The 8,190-nt window shown below is 41.3% G+C and overlaps 1 long non-coding RNA gene across 1 annotated transcript; it reads left to right on the top strand.

The window, feature by feature from the left end:
• Positions 1–1,366: 1,366 nt before the first annotated feature.
• On the top strand, positions 1,367–7,639 carry LOC141936812 (uncharacterized). The gene is made up of 2 exons (XR_012626820.1): positions 1,367–2,219; positions 7,326–7,639. It is a non-coding gene; the product is annotated as an uncharacterized LOC141936812 (long non-coding RNA).
• Positions 7,640–8,190: the final 551 nt, after the last annotated feature.

The following is an 8,190-nucleotide window of genomic DNA, read 5'->3' as shown; positions in this document are numbered from 1 at the left end:
CTTAGAGTTTAAATAGGTGTGATTTTCAGGTTTTTAGTCTTTCCTTGATCCCGACACTTTTGGTGATCCCTTGGATTTCCCATCCACTGCTCATCTAATTTTTCCTTCTTTATCTTATCCTTTTCCAGGCCACTTTGCACAGCCAGTCACTTTTTACCAAAGATCAGTAGAATTAATTCCTTCTTAAAAGAGACGATGTTTTGGTAAGCTGTATGAAGCATATTTCCTATTGCTAGGCCTGATTCTCTCCTAGGCTTACCATGGCAGTGGGAACAGGAGGTTTGTTTTGCTCAGTACCTCAGTACAAGTATGGTACCGACCTGTAGATGATCCTTAGAACAAAGCACATAACTCCTGCCCTACTTTATACAGCCTTCTGAATGTGCAAAAATGCTGTGTTCTGCACATAGTACTGACTTCCTGAAACTAAATTCAGAATATTGTGGCAAGACAGAAATGCTGTTTTGATAGAAAAGATTGAATAAGGCATAGGAAATTATTGGGGTGGGGCTGTGGTTCTGATTTACCAGCCTGGTGCAGTTCTGACCTCCTTCCCAACAGCATACCTGAGATTAAACTTCTGGTTGTAGATGAATTAAGTACAAAAATTGTGAAAAGGCTGCCAGTAATGTTAGGCACATCTTGTGTTACCAGTCCTGTGGTATTATGTTTTTCCAGTGCAGTGGTCTGTGGAGCCATGACACACTTCCGTAAATCATTTCTTCCTTCCTAAGTAACAGCATGGGTAATCAGTTAAACAGTTTGTTGTCAGATATAAGGCTAGTTATGTATTTTACTAACAAGATCCAAACTCTTTTTTGCAGTTGAGAGTAGACATCCTTTGAGCTTGACTGGAACTGATTATCTTTATTCTGGAAATGCATGTTTGATTTGTGCTTTTTAAAAAAAGGAAAAAAATTCAAGGCCAACCTAAAATACTGCATCTTGTCTTTATAGTGTCCTAAATCTAGTCCTTAGTAGAGTTATAACAGATTGCAGTGCTTTGCAAGAGCAAAGAGATGTCTCCTTCCTTTCGCTTTTGACACCTAAGAAGGATTGTAATTAATCCTGTTAGCCAAAAGCTTGTCATTTGTTCGGGGTCATTTTTGCCTTTGTATTTGCTACAGGAGCAGAAGAGGGCAAAACAGACTTAGGGTCTATTTAGGTCTATAGCAGAGGTGAAACAAGGAAACTGAAAATTTCCTAAACAAAAAGCTGCAGCCCTCTCTCTACTTTCCTTGCATTGGAGCCACAGCCAGCAAGAGCCTCTTTGGGTTTTTTGTACGAATCAAGTAGAATCTTTCCTGGTATATGTAAGTATCAGCATATTTATTTGCTTCTTCCATATATTGTATGCTGGCTTCTGTCTCCTCATTCTTTACTAATCTGTCCTGTGACAACCATCCACCAAAAGTGTCATCAAGAGCATTCTGCTTCTTTGTGGTGGTGACCAGCAGTTTTTCTGTGTGGACAGTGTTCTCCAGCTGTGGCACAGCTTCCTGCTGACTGATTTTTACTTTATAGAAGCCTCCAGCTACTTAAAAATTATCAGCGTAGGGGCTTAGTGGAATTTGGGCTTACTTGTTTTGGTCTGTGGCTGCGTTAGAGTTTGGATCTTGTTTAGAATATGAGATTTTCAGAAGTGGATGTGCCAAGACAGGCTCTGCATGTGCACCTGAGGATCTGAGTAAGTGGCAGGTGTACACAGCAACTTCTGTTGACAATTGTTTGTGTTTTATGACAAGCAGCTCAGTAGGGTCCCAGATCAGAAAGAGATGTTTGATTTCAGCCTGAGTAATTCATAAGATCTTGTTCAAGAATGGAAACAGAATCAGATTTTAATTTGATTCCTTTAAAAGTCAAAGCAAGCTGACAAGTATCAGAAGTAGGTGGGGGTGTTTTGTGAGACATCCGCTAGCATGGACCACCAAAACTTGTGTGTCTGATGGTTCTTAAGCTCAAGATACTGATTTTCTTGTCACACTATTGTAAATTAGATGAGTCAGTCCTTGCCAAGACTCCATCCATGATAATCACAGAAGTGCGGATTAGTGGAAAGCAGAGGGGGTAGGCGTTAGCTGCCGGTGACGTGGTGCAGCTGCTGTAACCGTTCTCTGTTTTGTGATAGCCCTGTTCTGGCTTAGCAGAGGAAGTGATGGAAGATGCAGCCCTGCTTGTTGCTTTGTGGTCATAAGCAAGAGGGTGAAGTTCTGAAGCAGGTAAGTGGTTCTAAGGATTCTAATTCCTATTTATTTTCTTCTTTCATAACAGTTAAAGTGTAGTTATTTAACATTCAGGTGCTCTTAAAAAAAAAAAAAAAAAGTTGATTCATACAGATACTGTCAGAAGAGTTTTAAATGGCGTCAGAAACAATAGCCACAGCTCAGCTTCCATCTAGCAGAGATCTTGAGCCCAGGCTGTGGCTTGGGTGTGCTAAAGAGTGTTGTAAACTGCCCGGCTGCCAGAGGCAGCTCCAGCTGCAGCCCATGAGAAAGGCTGGTTGGTAACACCTCTGAACACCAGGCACCCAGTTCTGATCTCCGGGACACCTTGTGTCAGTTTTCAGGTCGCCCTGTGAGATCACACAATGCACTGCTTATTGCCATCCATATCTCCTGATTGACTTTAGTAGAATTTCCTAAAATACTGTTAGAAGTGCTTAGACTACTGCAAGTTGCAAACAGAAATATTGATGAAATTAACCTTTTCTGGATGAATTGTTTCAGCTTCATGGTATGCTGTCTCTGAAATTAATTCTGAGCTTAATTTGCTTTATCTTGGCCGCTGTTTCTCAAAGTTGCCTTTTGTTAACTAAAAAAAACCAAACAAAAAACAACCACCATAACAAAAAAAACAACACAAAAAAACAAAACCCAAAACTTTTGGGAAACTTTCTATGAGCGGTGTTAAACGAATCACAGGAACTACGAGAAAATGCTTTAAGGATTTTTACTTGGGCATGCAATTAAACAATACACTTAAAGCTATTGATACCATGTTAGGATCGGACAACAAAATTCTACAAACACAAATTAGCTCAAAGAAATATCCTGTGATGAGATCATGAAGCTGGACTAGAGCTTGATATCATACTACTGAACAGAATTGGCAACCAATAAGTATTGAAAATCAAAGAATTATTTTAGATGGTAAAAATGAGACTGTATAAAAGCAAAGAAGTCTTGGCTTTTTTTTTTTTTTTGAGGAGAAAAGCCAAACTTGGGCTTTCCTTCTTTCTAGTATGCAGTATCATCAGCTCTGTAAATGATGCTACTCTTCTGTCTCTCTCTTCTGTTACTGTTCCTAGATGTAAGCATGGTGTCACAAAGATGCAGTCTTAAAATGGAAGCCATAGTAAAACACAGCTGTATTTTCATCTCTGGAGGGAAAAATCACACAGGGTTTGCTTCCTAGGTGATTCCCTCCTATTTCTCCTTTTATGTTTACTGACTTTTAAACACATCAAGTAGTAAGACAGCAAAGTAACTCTTCACTGTAACTCAAATAAATAATAGACACAGATAAACAGACCAGTGTATCTCTCAGGCCAACTTTCCTTGTGATTTCTATTTACTGCTGGTAGTGTTAGAAAGCTTTAAGAGTTCCCAGTTAAGAGTTACGTTTTCAATGCTATTAGCAAGTTGGAAACACCTGGAGTGTTAGCTCTTTCACTGATCTATAGAATAGATGCACGTCTTACCCAATCCAGAATTAAGCACAGTTTTTACAAACAAAGCAGTAAAAACTCTTATTGTGACAGAAGAATAAGTACAGTGTGCTGTGGCTAGATGACAAGGCAAGAGAAGTCTTTTGTGTTTTTTCTAGCCTGCGTTCAGTTACTCTTTAGGGAGTTGGATATTGAAGCAAAATGGGAGGGATAGAGCTGTAGAGGTTCTGTGGTCCATCAAAGTTTCCCACTGTTCATTGTGATTAGATACAAGACTATATGCTGATAAAGTAATTTGAAAACTGCCAAGTCCTGTATCTGTGACTGTGAATACAACCCTGTGTAGCTCCTGATGCTTCATCAGCTGTGTCTGCTGCTAGGCGCAATTTTCCCTAAACTGTCATAAAAATCCAGAAAGTTACTAAATGTTCTATAGTCTAGTTTCATTCAGTTAATAAAAATTTGAAGTGTATTTCTTTGCTGGTTGACTAGAAAAACTAGTTCAAAGAAAGATATGCTGTGGAAAAAACTGTCTAAAGAAAGATGACATTTTTCTGAATGTGCAGTTTGCTAGGCCGTAAGACAAGGACGAAGAGTGAAGCTTGATTTAATGCTATTTAAAAACTCTCCAGAATTGTTGCTTTCTCACAGAAGCTGTGTGTCAGTAGCAGTTCCAGCATGCTGTCTGTAGGTCCTGAGGCTCCCTGCATGGCTGTACAGACAGACTTGATCAGTAATGAAGTTACAGTACATTTCCTGCAGTGCTGCACCAGGAGATAACTTCTGCTAAATTTTACATGACAGACAGTGTCAGTCTCACTGCCCCACTCCATATGCAAAGGATCCTTGTGACTTAGTCACAACAGCAGCCTATTTCATATAGATCAGTTTTTCCTGTATCCATTTGTGCATGTTATGCCACTCATGGAATTTGAGTTCTGTGATATCTTAAATAATGGTCAGAATGGAACAGCCGTAAGATGAGTCTCCTACTGGACTGATACATCAGGCCACCTCACTGGGTGTTTTGTGAATTAATCTGTTTGTATACAGCATTTCTAGACAGCTGTTCTCTTACAGGCCAGCAAGCAGTGTAGCAATCACTCTGCTGCTAAATCTCGTTGAATAATGTTGAGTGTAGCAAACATACATCAAGGTTGTAATCTCATATGTTAGTGTAAATTGAAAATTGAGTACACTGCAGTATGAAAATAATGATGGTTATTAACAACTGTTCAAACACTGACAGTAATTTAAGAAATAGTGAACTGTCTGAACTAGCAATTAAGATGTTTTCTTGGATTTGCAAAGAGAAAGGCTAGGTAGCCTCATTTTATAGAAATTCTTGGTTATAGAGGAAGAGGTAGCACAAATAATCATTGTTAGCCTTTTCATTTCAGTGCTGCTTGTTTCACGTGTGCAAATTCATGTTCATTCTGTCTGCTCATGGAAATGTTGTTTGTACAGACCAAGTGCATATACAAAGCAGGAATGTGAAAGGTGAGAGTTGCACTATGGATGTGTGGCCTTCCACGCCAGCACACTGACTGAATTAAAGGGTTCCATGTCGGGAAGTTGGGAAGTCGTCCCTCGTGAATCAGATAACTGCATCTCCTCCAAGAGCTGCTTTTTCTCCGGTACCTTGTGCATCACATACCTGCAGATTGGGAGGAGGCAGTTTGCTGGGTTAAGTTTCGGAACTGGCTCTGTTAAGTCGCTGTGAATCACTGAGGTGTCTAAGAGTGAATTCAGCCTTGATCAGGTGGTGTTCTAGCCACGAGGATACAGGATAGTCTGGAAGTGTTCATCAGTCAGTTCCTGTGCAGTGTCAATGCTGGTGTGTGTTGTATAAAAACTGTTTTTATCTGCCACATGTCTCACTGGTTTTCAGCAGCCCGCTCCGTGATGAATAGTCATACTAGTTTCTGCTCCCCTTAAATACAAGCTATCCCAAATACCCCTTTTCTGTGGAATATCTGGTATTGTTATATTAATAATAGAGATGCAAAGAACTTCATGGAACTTAAAAAAAGAGTAAAAATAGTAGAGTTGTCTAAAGGTGAATGAATGTTGTAGTCCAGAGGTATGAACCCCAGTAAACACCACTGGTGGGGTCTGTATCTGGAAGGTAAACTGGCACATTTTTCACTTCCTAGGAAGCATTTCTGTGCTTTAGTCAGAAAGCATCTATGCATTTTCCCTGCTGAATGCTGCCAGCAAGCACTATTTCACTTACAAATATATGATAGCTTTATTAATTTCTGTTTTGGTAATTGCAGTGAATTCTTTCCTTGTATGCTGAACAGCTTTTCTGTTGTTTTGAGAATCATTTTAGTGCAAAGGTCTTTTGAGGCCTGAGTTTGGCTGAAAGCAGCCAGATGGGAAACATATTTTGACTGACAGCTGCCTGAGATTTGTAGCCTTAAAGCTTCTGGTAAAAACAGGGGGAGCTTAGAACACATTGGCAATTGGAAAAAGGGAATGTCAAGGATGTGTAGCTAATAATTGTCTGTGTATGGAAATATATGGAGCTTGATCACTTTTATACAGCTGGAAGCCCTGATTATATAAGTAATGATAAATGTAAATTGGTTTGTGTTCATTTTATTAGGAGAGCAATTAGGTTTGTCTTTAAAACTTGCTATAGGACTGCATCAAACTCTTCTGTGTCAGACCAGGCAGGAGGTGATTTTTGCTGATTTCATTGCAGGTTTACCTCTAGTTACACCTCTCAGGCCTGTCTGCACATGCAGACAGTTATTTGTGTTTTGGGACTGGAGCTGGCTCCTCTCTCTGGGGATGTTGCTCACAGCCTGGGCTAGCGCAGCTCCCCAGCTGCTAATGCAGCCTGTGCAGTTTAAATAATATTTAGTGCCGTATCTGCTCCCGTGTAAGTGCAGCTAATGCAAGGGAAGTTAACTTGAGTGCAGCAAACACAAGTTAAATCTGTGATGAAAAGAACCTTAAATGGGTGTTTTCAGTAGGTTCTGCATGTGTTCACAAAATTTAAAAAAAACAACCAACCAATAAAATCTCCCCCCCAACACCAACGGGCAGGTCGCCCAGGTCAGCCCCGTGTAACGGTTGAGCTGTACAAGGCCAAGGTGCCGCCCCCGAAGCCCAGGGCTGGCCCTCTCGGTTAAAAGGCTCTTGCCCTTCATGCTCTCATCAAAGCGGCTTCGTTTCCTTTTGGTGATCTATTTTCTGTGTAACAAAACGTGGTTTTGGTCCCTCTTTGAGTCAAGGCAATGTGTAATTCTCTTGGCCACGGTCCTGGCCTACATCTCCTGCATTTCCCGGGGGATGCCCTGCTGCTGGCGAACAGACTGGGTGGGTGCAGCACAGGAATGAAACCCCCTGTGCCACGTGTGACAAAAACTGACACAGCAAGTGAATAATCTTGTTGTTTACAAGCAGTGTTTTTTATAAATGTATTCACTCCTGAAGTTGTAGAATGTTGTTTTCAAGCATAGTGCTGTTGTAAAGCACTTTAATGATTAGATAGAGGAGTGCTGTGGTTCACCTCAGTCTTACCATATGTTTCTGTCCTTGAAGCAGACACCATCGCGGAGCCACTGGCTAATGGCCTCAGCACTGTAATTTTTGCTGTCTTCTAATCAAGATCTGTTCTTATCACTGTTAACAAAAATGGTTATAGGTATGTCAATGTGGAGCAGTTTGCTAACAACTGGCTACGTGAGAAAGGGCACAGCACCGAGGAACTGCTGACAACGGCGACGTGATGGGAGAATACCGAAAAGTATCAAAGAAGAACAAAGAACAGAAGCAGGACTATGTAGAAGGCCTTGCAGAAATCATAAGGGGAGAGATTGGTATTTAACCTTAGCAACCAATGTATCTAACCTTAGCAACCTATAAGGAGCTTGCTTTTTGCAATATGTATGAACTAATTATTGTGGATATAAAAGAAGTGTGAGTACTAATAAAGTTGAGCCTTTGTGCATTAAATGATGGCTGGGCTCCCTCTGCGTTCTTTCAACATGTCAAAGTTCAGTTGTGGGTTTTTAGCACAGAAATACCCACTAGCTGGGCCATTCTGCTTAGGACGCCGATGAGAGTCGTTTCAGTTATCCCTCAGTACCTCCGGGGACCCCTGTGTACAAGAGCCAAATTGAGGAGGGTCTCCGGGGCTCTGGGCTATCTGGTTTTTCCACTGGGTGTTTCGCTTCCCTTGCTGTGGTGAGGGACGGCTGATCAGCGTTGGGATCGAGGTGTCTGGCAGAAAACCCCACGGCAGCAGCTCTGTGCCTTGGAAAGCAGCAGATACACCGCACATGCTCATTCACCCCCTGCACGGTCAGGTTTTGTCTTGGGTTCAAAAAGCCCAAAGTTTTCTCTCATTAGTGGCTGTAAACAGGGTTCATCACCGCTTCATTTGCCCTGCTGTGGAGTAGATGCCATTGATGGCAGAAGGTCACCCAAGTTCCTAAAAGTTCAGCAGTTCAGCTGTCGTCGGTGTTTTCAGACGTCGTCTGGTGGAGCTGAGCTTTCCCCCTGCTCTC

The sequence above is a fragment of the Strix uralensis genome, chromosome 34 (genome assembly GCF_047716275.1).
Source record: "Strix uralensis isolate ZFMK-TIS-50842 chromosome 34, bStrUra1, whole genome shotgun sequence".
In the NCBI taxonomy this organism is placed as follows: domain Eukaryota; kingdom Metazoa; phylum Chordata; class Aves; order Strigiformes; family Strigidae; genus Strix; species Strix uralensis.
This window is presented reverse-complemented; position numbering and strand designations above follow the sequence as displayed.